This window comes from Narcine bancroftii, chromosome 2 (genome assembly GCF_036971445.1).
Source record: "Narcine bancroftii isolate sNarBan1 chromosome 2, sNarBan1.hap1, whole genome shotgun sequence".
Lineage (NCBI taxonomy): Eukaryota > Metazoa > Chordata > Chondrichthyes > Torpediniformes > Narcinidae > Narcine > Narcine bancroftii.
Genome location: NC_091470.1, coordinates 91493464 through 91509748, shown reverse-complemented (window position 1 = coordinate 91509748; position 16285 = coordinate 91493464). Strand labels below are relative to the sequence as shown.

The window sequence follows — 16285 nt, the reverse complement described above, 5'->3', positions numbered from 1 at the left end:
GAATCTGGAGGAAGAAGATGAAAATGTGGTTGAATCATACCAATACAAAAAGTCCCACTCCAGTCGGGTTCAAGGTATGTATAAGCCATATTCCCACAAATCCAATCTAAGCAGATGGGTGCATAACCGGAAGGACTAGAACCTTCCCAGTAGGATGTCAGTGCAGGAATGGCCTGATAAGGGTTGAAACCAGTGCAATTCCAAAACTCAATGTTGGCAAGGTCAGATGTGTCATTAATGGGAACTGAGGGTACACAGGGAACATCTTATCGATTCGAAAAGGACAGGAAGCCGGTAGGCAGGGTTGGAACCCAATTTGAACTAGTGATATTATTCCAGTGCCCGCATGCCAAATCGCCCTTTGGGTACCTGCCGTGTTCTTTTACCAAGCACTCAAAGCCTAGTGGATGATTTTCCAACTTCAAAGACTCACGGGATTGACCAGAAGCAATCGTGGAAAGATTGGAGGCAAGAAGTATACGATCATCTAATGGCTCACCGCTCCATGGCCAAGTTCCATCCTGGGTTGGGCCGCTACAAATCCAACAGTTACGAACACCAAGCTCCTGGATGGTAAGTTGATATAAATCGACCCATAGGTTATCTCCAAGTCTATGCCTATTGGCTTGTATTCTTGCCCTTTCGTATAAGTTCTTTTGAGACTCGTGTGGCGAAACGGTGATCATGTTGGTACCACTATACTTAGAACCTGCCCGCAGTGAAATCACTTCCTTCTCTACAGAGTCTCCCGGTTTGCCTAATTTGGAGGCACAGAAGGGTCCCGGAGGGCGGGGTGGGGCAGGACAGGAAGAATCTATTTCTTGACCTACCTAGGGGAGAACCCTCTCCTAGACTTAGAAAAATGGTATATGTCTCGGAGGCAAAAGAACAATTGTCGTTCTTTCTTGGGACTACACAACCCTCCTTCATCCCCGTCCACTTCTCAAAATACTTAATCTCCCTAAGTGCTGCCCTTCTTCCAAAAGGACTTAACATATTGGGAGCAAGACGGAGTGGAGGCAAAAGCAATGGAGAAAATAAAGAAAAATACAAACAAGGACATTTTTATTATACACAAATCAAATTTTTCATCGTAGGGTGAGCTTGAGGTCGCTAGGATGTCGCTCCAACTGCCAATATGAGCCTTCTAGGTCAGTGGAGATATTCTCGAGGGGCTGATGATAATGTTTCACCCTCTGGACATGAGTCCACCCCTTTTTCACGCATTTGTACAGCAGTATCTGTAACTAGAAGGACACAAAAAGGATCATCCCAGGTTGGCGACAACTTAACATCTTTCCAACTCTTTATCAATTCCCAGCCACCGGGTTGAATGGTATGTATGGGGAATTCCAAAGGCGGCGTCTGCGCTAGAATCCCCCTTCTTCTCAGATCAGCCAACGTGGTGGAACGTTTTTGCAGATACTTAGATATAAATTGGTCATTTGCCTCCGGTATTGGGAGGTCTGTATGGGAGCCCAGATAAGGAAGGCCGAACATCATTTCATATAGGGAGACGGCAATATCATGACGGGGAGTGGTACGAATACGAATCAAAGCCAGGGGTAAACATTTAAACCAGGAGAGTCCTGTCTCAGCACACAGGCAGATGAGCTGAAGTTTACTCCAATGGATGCCTCCTTTGAGAACTCATCTGCCTGTCTGTTACCTCGGTCTTCGGGGCTTTCCCCTACCTGATGTCCCCGGACATGGAGCACGGCCATCTCCTTAGGCAGCATTAAAGCATCCAAACATTTGATTATTAAATTTTCATGGACTAATTTTTGGCCCTTTCCTGTAATTAACCCCCGTTCCTTCCAAATTTTTCCAAAGGTATGTACAACTCCAAAATCATATTTAGAATCTGTGTGAATTGTTCCTACTTTCCCCTGTAGTGCTGGAAGGATCGACACAGAGCATATAATTCACATGTCTGAGCTGACCAGAGACCGGGGAGGCGACCAGCTTCAATAACAGAACCATCTTTTCCATCCACGATGCCATATCCACTGTAACGAGTTCCTTCTATACAACAAGAAGAACCATCTATAAACCATCTATCTCCCTCACATAGAGGCTCATCCCCTAGATCGATCCGGATCATAGTCTGCAAATCTATTATTTCCAAGCACTCATATTCCATCTGATCATAGGCCGTCTCACTTGACGGAGATACTAAGAATGCAGCTGGGTTCTGGTCCCAATTAGTAACCAGCGTCAGGTCATCTCGGTCCATCAAAATTGCCTCATAATTTAGAATTCTCAAATCAGTCAACCACCTTCCCGCACGCTGTTACAGAATAGTTCGGACGGTGTGCGGGGTATGGACAGTCATGGGTGCGCAAAAGGTAATCTTTCGACCCTCTTCTAGCAGGACAGGGGTGGCAGCAATAGCCTGGACACACTCCGGCCATCCGTGGCAAACTGGGTCCAATACTTTGGACAAAAACGCCACTGGTTGCTGGAGCCCCATTAGCTCCTGGGTCAATACACCCGTAGCTGCCCCATTCTTTGCATTAGTAAATAAGTCAAATGGTTTATTCAAATCAGGTAATGCCAACACTGGAGCCTTGGCGAGACAACTCTTTATCCTCTTAAATCCCTCCATTTCTTCCTCTGTCCAGACAACAAGATAATTATCTAGGCCAGCTAACTTATCATCCAAAAATTTTACCAAACTAGAATAATTTTCTATCCAAATTCGGCAATTTCCCACCAGACCAAGGAACTTCCTGAGCTCTCGGTCATCCTTGGGAGGTGGGACCTGCAAAATGCCACGTATTCTCTCCGGGCTTATTCGCCGACACCCCTGACTAATTAGATGGCCCAGGTATTTTAACTCTGGCTGCACAAATTGCAACTTCGCCTCACTTACTCTCAGCCCCTTTTCTCCCAGAAAGTTTAACATATCCACCGTATATTGTTTGACAGCCTCCTGTTCTTTTCCTGTGATTAATAAATCATCTACATATTGTATTAGTTGACAGTCTAATCTTTTTGGAGCTTCTTCCAACACTTGTTCTAATACCTGGCCAAACAGATTAGGGGACTCTGTGGAGCCTTGTGGGAGAACCGTCCAGCGATACTGGTTTTTTCGTCCAGTATACAGGTTTTCCCATTCAAATGCAAACATGTCCCTATTACCCTCATCCAGAGGGCAAGCCCAAAAGGTGTCTTTCAGGTCTTTCACACTAAAACCATTTACTACTTGGATCTATTTTTCCCATAATTGTATAAGGATTAGGCACAATGGGGTATCGGGCCAAAATCACCTTATTTAATTATTGTAGGTCTTGTACCAGCCGATAAGTACCGTCTGGTTTTCGTACTGGCAGTATTGGGATGTTAAAGGGGGACATACAGGGTTCGAGTAACCCATCCAATAATAATTGATCAATTATGGGTTGAAGTCCCTTTCTTCCCTCCATTGGGATTGGATATTGCTTTCGTCTGACAATCTCATTGGGGTCTTTTAGCATGACCCGAAGTGCGGAACATCCAACCCCCCTCTATTTCCTTTCTTGGCCCACACCTTGAGGTTGATCAACTCGCGATCCTCTTGTGTCAATGTGTAGAACCGGACCCCAATTCCCTTTCCTTGAGGCCGGGTCCCGATACCCAATAAATCCTGCAAATCCTGTCACAGCAGGCAGACTCCTGCCTGGGCAACCAGTAGAATGTCTCCCATTATTACTTTTCTCCCCATTTGTATCCTGAGGCCCCTTACTCTGGAACTTCAAAATTAGATCCCCTGACTCCCGAGATGACTACTTTCCCATTAGGCACAGTTCCTTTGGGTTTGGTTCGAATACTAGAACGAGCTGCTCCCGAATCTACCATAAAGATCATATCCTCTTCGGGGGGTCCTTTGCTTAAGTTTACCAATGGTTCTCCATGCAGCCCCACGGCACTCCTTATGAGAGAACCTTGACTTCACTAATCTTCCTCTTCCATCAAAACATAGGACCGCGTGTCCCTAATCCTCTGGGGACATTCCCTCTTAAAGTGCCCCTCTCTTTTACAATAGTAACAAACCTTGGGCCCTGTCTGCCATCTTCTATTGGAACCACCTCTTGGGACTCCCGCTCGTGGATGGGACCTTGGGGTTCGTCCCATCCTTCAAATCCTGGTCCTCCTCTTTCTCTCATTCCCATCCATCCGCCCGGTCCATTGGTCCGGCATCTTTGACTTCCCTGCTGTCAATCTATGACTTCCTTTACTACCTGCATTAATATCCTTGCCTTTCCTTTCTGCTTATCCTCACTTCTCTGAACATAAGCTCTCTGGGCTATTTGTAGAAGTTGTGATAATCCCTGTTCATGCCAATGTTCAGTCTTTTGGAGTTTCTTTCTTATGTCTGGGGCTGAATTTGTAACAAATCCTGTCAAAACGAACTGTTCCCCCGCCGGCGACTCTATATCTAACCCCCCATATTGCTGTATTGCCGCCTGCAATCTAGTCAAGAAAGCTGAAGGAGTCTCCTCTGGGCCCTGAGGGACTTCAAATGCCTTTTTAAAAATTTTCCCCCTGGGGACCGACTCTCTCATTCCCTTTATTAAATTAACCCTATATTCTTCCATTCGAGTTCGGCCTTCAGCAGTTCCTTTATCCCAATTTGGATTCACCAAGGGAAACTTATCTTTTCCTGGACCTCCTTGGTGTTCCCGATTCCATACTCTAATTCGCGCTTGTCTAATAATTCCCCTCTCATCTAGAGTAAACAAATCCTTAAAAATGGACATTAGTTCATCCCAGGTGTAAATATTTGGTCCCAAAAGCTGATCTAATTGCTCTGCACAGGCTTGTGGGTCCTCTATCAAATAATTCATTTCTCGTTTAAAATTCCTTACTTCCGTGCTAGTTAGTGGAACATTAACAAATCCCATCGCACCTCCTGGACCTCCCAGGGCCCCTTCACGAAGGGGCCACATTCGCGCCTGGTGCGGGTCCGATCCCCGAGCCCCTGGTAGGGCGGGGTCCCCCTTCTGTCATCTAAGACTCAAATCAAACTCCCCGGCTTCCTCCTCACGGAGGTTTTCACACTGTTCCTCTGACAATCCCGTAAAATCTGGGTCACCAACCTGAGGAGTAAGGGGTGGTGGAGGACGCTTAGCCTGTGATCTGGGACTAACAACATTCTTCTGTTCATTTTTGTTAACAAGGTGTGGGGGGAGTGAAATGGATGACATTGGGAGGGGAGGATAAAGTGTGCGGGGAGGAAGAGGGGGCAGCGGAAGAGCCGGCTCGGGATATGGAGGAGGTCATGCCTGTTAGGGGTCCCATTTTTCAGGAAGAGGAGCCGAAGGCTCCGATTCCTTAGGTTTCGCCGGATCCCTTGTAGTCATCACCATTTGGTTCGATTCTACAAATAACCAACAGGCAGAGTAATCCCTGCTCTCGGAGTCATTGGGTCTATTTTCATAAAGCCACATATTCAGTGCCTGACATACCCAATCCTCATCCGAACCGTATTTTGGCCAAAATACTGAAGACCTCTTAATTTGATTTTCAGGCCACTCGTGGCAACAGTACTGGATCATTTTCTTTTTATTTTTCTCGCAGGTCTTTCCCGCACCCCAATTCATCAATTACCTCCCCAATGGGCTTCCCGTGGGAATTCTATCAATCGGTCCTATTCTCAGACCTTTCTTTTTGCTCCCTCCCCCACCGATGGTGGATAAAGTTGTCTCCCCAATGGGCTTCCCGGGGGAGTTCTATCAATCGGTCCTATACTCGGACCTTTCTTTTTGCTTCCTCCCCCACCCAGGGTGAATAAATCAGTCTTACCCAGCAGTCGAGCCTTCCCAGCACGTCACTCGCACGGCTGACCTGTCCTTTGATCTCAACGTCTGTTCTCGGATATCACTCGCTACATCCACTGGCCGGACACTCGATGACCAGGAGTCCAGCTAAATCAGCCGGGGTGCGGCAATCCCCTTTCAGACAAGCACCAGTCAGTGGAGGGAGTATGATCCCGGATGAGTCCCCAAGTTATGAGAAGTGCCTTCGCGTTCACAAAATATGCTCGAGACAAAAGTTGAGAACAACGAACATTTATTTATATTTACAACATTGCAAGGTTGGGTACTCTCCCCTTACCTCAGGAAAGTACCCCGAAGGTGGGAAGCTTCTTTGTTTTTATACAATTTTTACTTCACCTCCCCTTACGTTTATTTGTCTTACGTTTGTCCTTCTTGGATTGGTTTGGCCCTTTTCCCTATTCGTCTGACTCTTGATTGACTCCAACTTTCTCTTAACCCGTGCTCACTCCTCCTTTCCCCACCCCCTATTAAACAAGCTCTTTGTGTGTGTACGTGCATATTTCTTAAATTCCTCTATTATCTTGTTTAATATGTTCTGCTGTTTTTCATGCGCCATTTTATACAAAGAACATTTTAGCTTTTTTCTTGCTTTTTCTTTCTACCTTCTATCACTGTTTCAGAACTTCTACAGTCAGAATGTTAATGGTTCGGGTAACACACACACACACACACACACACACACACACACACACACACACACACACAAATGCACATAGATGTGCATAGATTTAGTGTTAAGGATAGTTTAAAACTTAAGATTATATTTTAAGAGTTAGAAATAAATTTAGTGTTTTAAAATTGAACATTGTCTGGTTCATTTTCTATTGGTGCGCTTTATGTGCAGTTCATAACAAAATTGGGGACTTGTCATCCGAGATTTTTTTACCACATTTGGAGCTAATAATGCTTAACCAAATTGAGGAGCTTATAATGTAAGTGCTACAGAAGGCAGGACAGAATTTGGAGCTTTGTAATCAATTAAATTTAGATGAGGTTGATACAGTCCTTTTTCCAAGCTAATTGAGAGTCTTGGGTGTGTGTGTAAAAGCAGCAATAAATATTGAAGGGGTTTTCAAGTTACCATCTCCTGCAGAATTGCAGAAGGCATAAAGGGATGATTTGGTGAATATTGCTCAATGGTTGGGACTTTCTGAAGGAAATTTTGATAAAGGAAATTAGAGCAAGGAAATAAGTAGACAAGGGCAAGTTTGAAGATGCAGAATTAGAGAAATTTCTGAGTGTAAACCTATTAAAGCAAAGCTTGTGTTTGAAAAGAGTCAGTTAAAAATTGAGGCAGAGGTAAAAAATAATGCAAGTGGTGTTAGAGGAAAAATAAAGGCAAAGACAGTGTGAGTTAAAAATGGAGTGAGGTTGCAGAGAAGCAAAGGTGGTATCAGGCAGAGCAGACAAAGCAGAATTCTATCTTCTAGTCTAACTGAGAAGTTTATAGCCAGTACAGAGGTGTGGTTAGTTCCTCCATTTCATAAAAGTGAAATTGATAATTGAGATTTTGCAAGGAAGAACGATTTTGACTGTAAAGAGAAAATAGCTTTTGAAGGAGCTTTTTGAAGTGCCAGTTGATGAAGTAGAGAAAGACGATGTGGTCAAACAATAATCATGGCTTTTATTAGCAGAAACTCATGGTACAATAATGAAAGACAATAGGTTCATATATAGTTATACCCAAGGGGAGTCTCCTTAACAGTAGAGATAATGCCCAGCCAATGTGAGTACAGCAAGGCTCGCCAGAGGGGAGACAGGCAGCTTGGCAGACATTCACCACAGTCTCCCCCACTCCCCAGCAGAAGAAGGGTTAAAATCAAAAGGACAGCTTCTAGGAAAGACTGAAGCTAGCGATACATGGATACCATGTTCGGCATCGAGAATACTCTTAACAGCCAAAATACGCCAGTATCTAGCAAGCAATCGAAATATAATTAGATGTTTTATGAATATGTCAGCCTATCAGGTTGTTTATGAATTCTGCTCCTTCTTCTCAAAACAGATAGCTCCTTTGCAACCTTGGGAACTGGTACAGTGGACGAACATCATGACTCCTGAGTGGCACAGTCTTCTATGGATCTCCTTTAGCCCCTCCAGCTGAGCACCAGCAGCAGATCGTGACAATGCGTCAGAGGGATCATTTAACCTGCCCGGCCTGTACTGGATCACATAATTATAAGTTGAGAGTCCTTACCGTTCTTGATTTTACTTTTGCGTAGTACTGAACATGTCGGCTGCAGATTTCTGATCAGTGACAAGAGTAAATTTTCCGCTGACTAGAAAGTGTCTCCAGTAGCGAACAGCTTCAATAATAGCCTGGGCTTCTTTTTCAATGGCAGGATGTTTAAGTTCAGGTCTGCGTAACATGCGGGAGAAGAATGCCACAGGTCTGCCCTTTTGATTAAGGGTTCCTGCCAAGGCACAATCTGAGGCATCAGTTTCCACTTGGAATGGGACATCCTCGTCACTGGATGAGAGTCCATCTTTGGCAATATCAGATTTAATTATCAAGAAAGCCTTCAAGATTTAGTGTCAAACAGAAGATGTGCCTTCGTGGCATAATCCCAAACCCATTTGCAGTAGTATGAACAGAATCCCATACATCTTTGAAGGGCTTTTGCTGAGTTTGGGGGTGGTAACTTCTTAAGTGGGGCCATTCTTTCTGGGTCGGGTTGGATTTCGCCCTTGCGGACAATGTAGCCCAGAATGGGTGGCTCTGTTGCGTTGAACACACATTTGTCCTTGTTAAATATAAGTTTGAGTTCCTTCGCTATTGCTAAAAATTTATGTAAGTTGTTGCTGTGCTCAGCCTGTGTTTTCCCACAGATAGTGACATTATCCAGATAGGAAAATGTACCCTGTAACTCATTCGTCCTAACAATCTTATCTATTTCCCTCTGAAACACAGACACACCATTAGTGACCCCAAAAAGTACCCTTTTTAACTGGTATACCCCCCCCCCCCCAATCAGCCTCAAAAGCTGTATAGGGCCATTCCCTTTTCTTAATGGGGATTTGGTGATCAGCTGCTGTGAGGTCGATAGTGCAGTACACTTTGTATTGTGCTATCTGATTAATCATTTCATTGATGCGTGGCAGGGGGTAGGCATCCAGGTTCGTGTAACAGATAATTGTCTGGCTGTCGTCAATAGTCAGTCATCTCTTAATGTGATTTTTCACGACTACCACTTGGGCCCGCCACCAACTCTTACTTGGTTCAATTACTCCCTCTTTAAGCAGTCTCTGGGTCTCCGCTTTGATAAACACATGATCCGCTTTGCTGTAAGAATGGCTCTGAGTGGAAATTGGCTGACATTCAGGGGATAAATCACTGAAAAGGGAAGGAGTTTTGATCTTTAATGTGGACAGACCGCTTGATATCGAAATCAAGATATAGAGAAACCATCTTGACTCGGTACAATACTGGATTTCCTATCTGGGCAAGAGACAGTCCAGGTGGCGGAAGTGTGTTTGGAGGAACACTGATCATAATGTTATTATTATATCAATTGGAGAAATTTTAATTTTAATTAAATTAGAAAGGATATACTGTTGAAATCATGGATTGGGCCAGATTGTTTCTTATTTAAATATTTTTATTGAATTTAACACATAATTCCCTCATACAAAGTATTTTATTGAAACAAATAACAGGTGGTATCATATGCACGTGCATAGGAAATATGTAAAACTACAATAGACTATCCCATGATCTAAGCACAGTGTATATTCTGTTTAATGCTATGATCTATAATGACCATATTAACCCATATTGAACTAATTAATTGAAAAAAAAACTGAAAACAAAAGGAACCCTTGTTTGTGTCTGGCAATGACATCGTTGATATTTGGTGGGCCATCAAAGGTTAAATATTCTCAGTAAAGTGCTTCTATGCTCCGGCCAGAATTAAAGGCAAAAATAACAGGAGTAGGGAACTTTGGTTTGAGGGAGATTGAGGATGTGGTTAAGAAGAGAGAGAGAGAGATGAATGACTGTTGTGAGGATGTTGTGAGTGTTAGATGTTGCATTTTGGAAGGAGAAGCCAAGAAATGACATAGACGATATATGGCAGCACATTGAGGAGTGCAATAGAACAGAGGGATCTGGGAATACGGATACAAAATTTGCTGAACAGTCATCACAATTAGATGGGGTTGTAAAGAGAGCTTTTCATAAATCAAAGTAATGAGTAGAGGAATTGGAATGTGATTTTAAAGTTGATAAGACATTGATGAGGCTAAATTATGAGGATTGGTGCAGTTCTGGTTACCTCACTACAGGAAGAGGGGGAGGGGGTTCAAGTGATGGAATAGTAACTGGTCCAGTCTGCTTTCCAGAGAAAAGTTTAAAAGAGTGGACAATAAGTAAAGTCCTTATTTAAAACAATTTAACAAATAGAAAGTTAAACAGTTGGGGAAAAATTTGAAGATGACTCCGAAAAAAGACAAAACTTCAATGATCAACAGAGAAGAAGCAAAGAAAACGACAGAACATAAGGAAGGAGGCCTTACCTGTAAATTGGATCCAGGAGCTGTCCAAAAAGATTTAATTGTATTAAGTCTTTAGGTTTTTTGTAAATATGTCAATAAATTCTCTGGGGGAGCAAGGATAGTACACTGCAGGATCAAGTCACTATTAATGTTTATACCGCAACCCAATATGTTAAAGGTGTTGTGGTTGTTTTATAAGTTAGTAAAGACAAATCAATTAGGACTTTTTTTAAATTTTCCTTGTCTTTTTTCAAAATTCTTACTATTTTTATGTCACTTGTGTCATCAAGTACAGTCAAAAAGAATAATCTTCAAATAGATATTTTTCGAGGAATAGAGTTGGAGCATTTGACATGGGGATACATGAATAAATTGAAATTAATATAATGAAGACATTGAAATTTATAACTACTAATATTAATGAAATACAGGATCAGGTTAAAAGGAAAAATGATTAAGATGACTTAAAAATATAAAAATGGAACATTTATAAGAGAAATAGATTTAACTGAAGTGCAACATTTTAAATTGAGGAGAGATTGGGTGGGTTATGCATTTTCCTCATCTTATAATTCAAAAGCTATTTTAATCAACAAAAAATTACCCATTGAAAGAGAAAAAATTAATTATGAATACAATGGGTAGATTTATCACAATGAACTTTCACATTTATTCAGAACATTCGATATTATTTAATATATATCCATCTAAAGATGATGATGATAAGAAATTTATGAAAGATTTTTTTACGCTTATGAAATACTCAAGGATCAAACCAATTTGGAAGCTTTAGGGCCGATTGACTTGTGCTTAATTATCAGTCATCTGAGTTTAACTCAACCTTCAGCTTGAAATTAACAATAAACAGTGAGGGTATAAATCACCAGCAGAAAACCCAGGAACTATGAATATTGACCAGTTCATAGTGAACCCTTCAGTGGTTAATTGGAAAATGGGTAAAAAGTCAGAACTGAATGTTAGAGTTGGCAAGTTATATCTTCTTACAGTAAGAACTGGGATGAAAAAGAAGGGAATTGCTTGAAAAATTGTTAAGCACTATGTAGGAAATGGGATATTTGAAGAAACTGCATTAGAACAGTTTACAAAGGAGAAAACTTCAGAGGAAGTAAAGTTGGCTTTGAGAAAACAAGCGTTAGAGGAAAAAAGAGAACAGAAAGGAAAGCCAAATGGGAAGCAGTAAGGCAGGCAGAAAGGGAAAAGAGAGAGAAAGAATGGAAACATGAGCTAGAACTAGCTAAATTGAAGCCAACCCTAATGCAAGGAGAGGGAGAAGCCCAAAACCCACGTGCTGGTTAGGAGGAGCGGTTTCTAGTCAGTAGTGGTAAGTCCTCCATTTGAGGAAGCTGAAATAGACCAGCATTTTCAGCATTTTGAGAAAGTAGCTGTAAATTTAAAATGGCCACCAGACCAGCAGTCACTCTTGCTACAAAGTGTTCTTAAAGGGAAAGCCCAACAGGTGTATTCATGTCTCACAGTACCACAAGCAGCTGATTACGAATTTGTGAAGCAGGCTATACTACGATCTTATGAACTAGTTCCAGAGTCTTATAGACAAAAGTTCAGGAGTTTAAAAAAGGCACCAACCCAATCTTACCTGGATTTTGCTTATGGGAAGGTTGTGTGTTTCGATCGGTGGTGTGCCTCAATGAAAGTAGAAAATAACTTTGATTTATTTAGGAAAATCATTCTGATTGAGCAGATTAAAAATTGTGTTCCTGACGATATTCAAGAGAATAATATAAAAACTTGGCAAGAAATGGCTTAGTGGACACCAGGGAAAACGTTTCAAATACTGCTGACAATCCACGTAGAGTAGAAAGAAAATCTGGAAGTTAGGTTAAAGGAAGAGAGGAAGAGAAATGTATGAAGGAAAATTTTTCAAGTGTTATTTCCCTCTATTGTATGAAACCAGGGCACATAAGAACAAATTGTCCTGTACTGAAAAGGAAGAAAGCGAAAGGGGTGGTACGAACCACCTGTGTTCAGAGTGAGAAAGTTAGGGATATTTTTAAAACATTCCTGACTGAAGGTTTCATTTTGGTTAAAGAAGGATCCAATCAAGTGCCAATTAGAATCCTGTGGGATACTAGAGCAGCCCAATCACTTGTGTTATGAGCCCAAAGGACCCCAAAACCCAGCAGCAATAGACATTCAACAAGACAAATGGCTTTCTAAACAAAAGTTATATTTAATCAATGTAAAACGTGAAATTAGAATCAAACATTAATTTAACTCTATTCTTATACTGTACTCTATACTAACCCAAATTACCCCCTTCTAACTCGAGGTGCACGTGTATGTAATGTGTGCGTTAATTCAAGAAAAGTTATTTGGTTCACAGTTCAATTTCACTTCGCCTTCTTCCAAGTTCTCTGCTTGCAGGCAATCACCATACTCTGCACAGAATTTAACATGTAGAAAGTTCACCCAGCTTGGTGCTTGAAAGGTAGATGTTTACCATTCAGGAAGGTTCTTGTAGGGTTTGCAGAGAGAGAGATATTTGTTGTTCCAGGATTTCCACAACTGAGGCAACCTCAATAGTCACCTCAGTGTCTTGATGATTAAACTTGCCGCATCAGGGTCTTCTGGATGGTAACCTCTTTCTTCAAGCTACCACAGAGTTCCATTCCTTCCTCTATTTCAAGAGAAACATCGGACAGATAGCACTTCCAGCCATCGACTGCACTGGAACTTGCTTTCATAATTTTCAAATAGTTCTCCCTGGATTGTATTTCTCAGTTACTTGTCAGTGTCCCACACACTGACTGACTGACTGAGCTGTTAACTCAACCCTCTCTCTTTTTCAACTGTAACTCCAAAAAGAGCATGTGACCTGTGTCTTGCAAGACCCCCACCTTCTCTAGAAAACAACAGTTCTTTTTTTCTTCTCATGTTGTTATCTTAGTTAAACAATCCAGAATTGACCTTTCTGTGAGCACTTTGCAGAAAGGGCACAGATAGACAGCATGACTCCAGCAAGACAACGGTCAGTTCAGAATGAATTGCCTTGCCTGCCTGTCAAGAATACTGCAAAATCTAGCTTTTACTCTCACTGGCTTTTAACTCCTTCCTTCCTCAAGTGGACCTGTTGACATGGTGTGTTTGGACTTTCTAATTGAATTTGTTGAAGTTCTGCACAAGAAATTGCTGTGTAAAATCAGAGAGAGCATTGAATGGAGAACTCATTGGTAGGGTGGAAGCAAACCTCTGAAATAAGTGAGTCCATTTATGAGGACCAGAAAAAGGTTGAGCACTGGTACAATGGAGATTTACAATAAATATTTACGATCGATCAGCGGAAAGTGAATAGATTGTCAAATGAGTTTCGAGTGGCAGTTTGATCTGTGAGGTGGATTCCAGACCAGTGAAGGGTAACAGGAATAGATTAGGAAAGTACACAAATGCATTGCTGTTGCAGTGTAATGCAGGTACATGTGGGGATAGCCAATTCAGTGGCAATATTCTAAAGGGAGATTGTCACCTGAACATGTCAAGAAAGGGAGTGATGTAAATGGACAGTCATTCACAGTTTAACCATTAACTTTACACAGGACAACGTCAAAGAAGCCCTTTTGAGATTCCTGGCTCAGAATTTCTCCGGAGATCCAAGCTCATCAAATATTTGACTCCGTGTCTGCAGCACGGAACTACCTGTCGGCTAATTTCCCGTCTAGCGCGACCTCTCAGCCCGAGTGACCGATAAAAAATGCCGTAGATATCGGTCTTTTTCAGGTTAATAGTCAGACTCTGATTTCTGACCATTCGAAAAGTAATAGATCATTGTAGCTCTAATTATCCTGTTCATCTCTAACACATTTTTATATATATTTTTTTCTCCTCTGTGAGAAATTTTTTTAATATATAAGTGTATGTTTAATTTTATATTAATCTATACTAATAATATGATTATATTCTTTACTATTGTATTTCTGAGTTACTGAAAATAGCGATTTTTATTTTTTGTTTATTAAAACTTTTCGCGGTTTTTTTACATTCGCCATTTTCTCTTTGTCTTTCCCCATAAAGTAATTTTAAAATGATTTAACTCTTTATGACTTTGTTTTATCAGCAGGTACTACACAATTACGATTTTTCTTTTATTTCTTTTCAAATATTTTTTTTTCAATATTTAGCATTTGATTTTAGCTTAAGTTATCCTTCTTATAAGTTTAAGTGGTGGATCTTACCTTAATATTAGGAGCTGCCGTCTGAAGACATGGGGGTGGGTTTAGTGTTATTTCTTCTTTTTTCTCTGATCGCTCTCTGGTCAGATGGGGAGCTTTGTGGGTGGGGGGTGGGTTTTGTTTTTCTTTCAGGGGTTTTTATGTTTCATTTTCTTTCGTTTTTTCTTGATTTTTTTTAGAACTACTGATATGGCTGACACGTCGTTATTTCCGGTCCTTCCTTATATCTTAATTCTTCTTCCGGGCACATGGGTCCCTGTTTTGGTTAACCCTTTATATACTGGAGGGTTGACCTAAGTAATGGATCAAAACATTGATTTTGTCTCTTGGAATTCTAATGGTTTAAACCACCTGTTTAAAAGGAGGAAGGTCTTTAAAGTATTCCAGACACTGAAAGCACAGATTATTTTTTTACAGGAGACTCATGTGAGGAAGGAGGATAATCTGCGTTTTTTTAAATCTTGGATTTCATGCCAACTCATGCTCTAAGACTCGAGGTGTATCTATTTTTATTGATCCCTCTATTACATTTGTTGAACATGACATCACTGTAGACCCTAATGGCAGATTTTTATTGGTTACTGGGTTATTATTCAATATTAAGGTTGTCATGGTTAATGTTTATGCCCCGAATGTAGATCACCCTGAGTTTTTTAGATCTTTGTTTACTATTTTACCCAATCTAAATGAATATCATTTAATAATGGGTGGGGATTTTAACTGTTGTTTGAATCCCCTGCTAGATAGGTCAAAACCTTCACAGTTCCTACCGAATAAATCGGCTACATATATTAATTCTTTCCTTACTAACTCCGGAGCTGTTGATATTTGGAGATTTCTTCACCCGACAGATAAAGAGTTTTCCTTTTTTTTCTCATGTATACCACTCATACTCGAGAATTGATCACTTTTTTATTGATTCATGTTTTATTTCACTTGTAATTGCTTGTAAGTATGACATTATAGCCATTTCGGATCACTCTCCATTACAACTCTCTCTTAAATTCAAAGACTCTGTTTCTACTATTAAGCACTGGTGTTTTGATGTTACATTATTGCAAGATTTAGACTTTGTTAAATTTATCAAAGAACAAATTAACTTTTTTTTCAACAAATTACACTACGGAAATTTCTTATGGAATATTGTGGGATACATTCAAGGCTTATATTCGTGGTCAAATTATTTCTTACTCAGTAGCTTTGAAGAAATGCATCAAAAACAAGACTCATCTATTGGTTGAGAAGATTAAAGACATTGACAAGAAATATGTGACTGATCCTACTGAAGAACTTTACAAACAAAGAATTGAACTGCAGATGGAATATAATTTGTTACTTACATCTTCGATTGAAAACCAGTTAATTAGATCTAAATCTGATTTTTATGTGCACAGTGAGAAATCGGGTAAACTGTTGGCTAATCAACTGAAGAATATTTCAGTTAGACGCCAAATTGTGGAGATTCGCAAACAGAATGGAGAACTGACTGTTAACCAGGAAGAGATAAATCAATCTTTCCAAAATTTTTATACATCCTTATATAGTTCAGAATCCCCTCAAGACCTTAGTAATATGTTTAATTTTTTAGAACATTTGAAACTCCCAAAAGTATTACCTCAAGATAACTTAGAATTAAGTAAACCCATTACAGATTCTGAGATCAATAATACTATTTCCTCACTGAACTCGGGGAAAGCACCAGGTCCCGATGCATATTCTGTGGAATTTTATAAATCTTTTTCTTCTACTCTCTCTCCCTGGCTT

At 40.7% G+C, this 16285-nt stretch overlaps 1 long non-coding RNA gene across 2 annotated transcripts in view; it reads right to left on the bottom strand.

Annotated features, from left to right (window-relative positions):
* Positions 1-1048: 1048 nt before the first annotated feature.
* The window catches only part of LOC138753895 (uncharacterized), a 178241-nt gene continuing 163004 nt past the window's right edge, over positions 1049-16285 (bottom strand). For both annotated transcript variants that reach the window (XR_011351491.1, XR_011351492.1), the window contains one exon: positions 1049-1247. This is a non-coding gene — a long non-coding RNA (uncharacterized lncRNA). The remainder of the gene's footprint in view (positions 1248-16285) is intronic.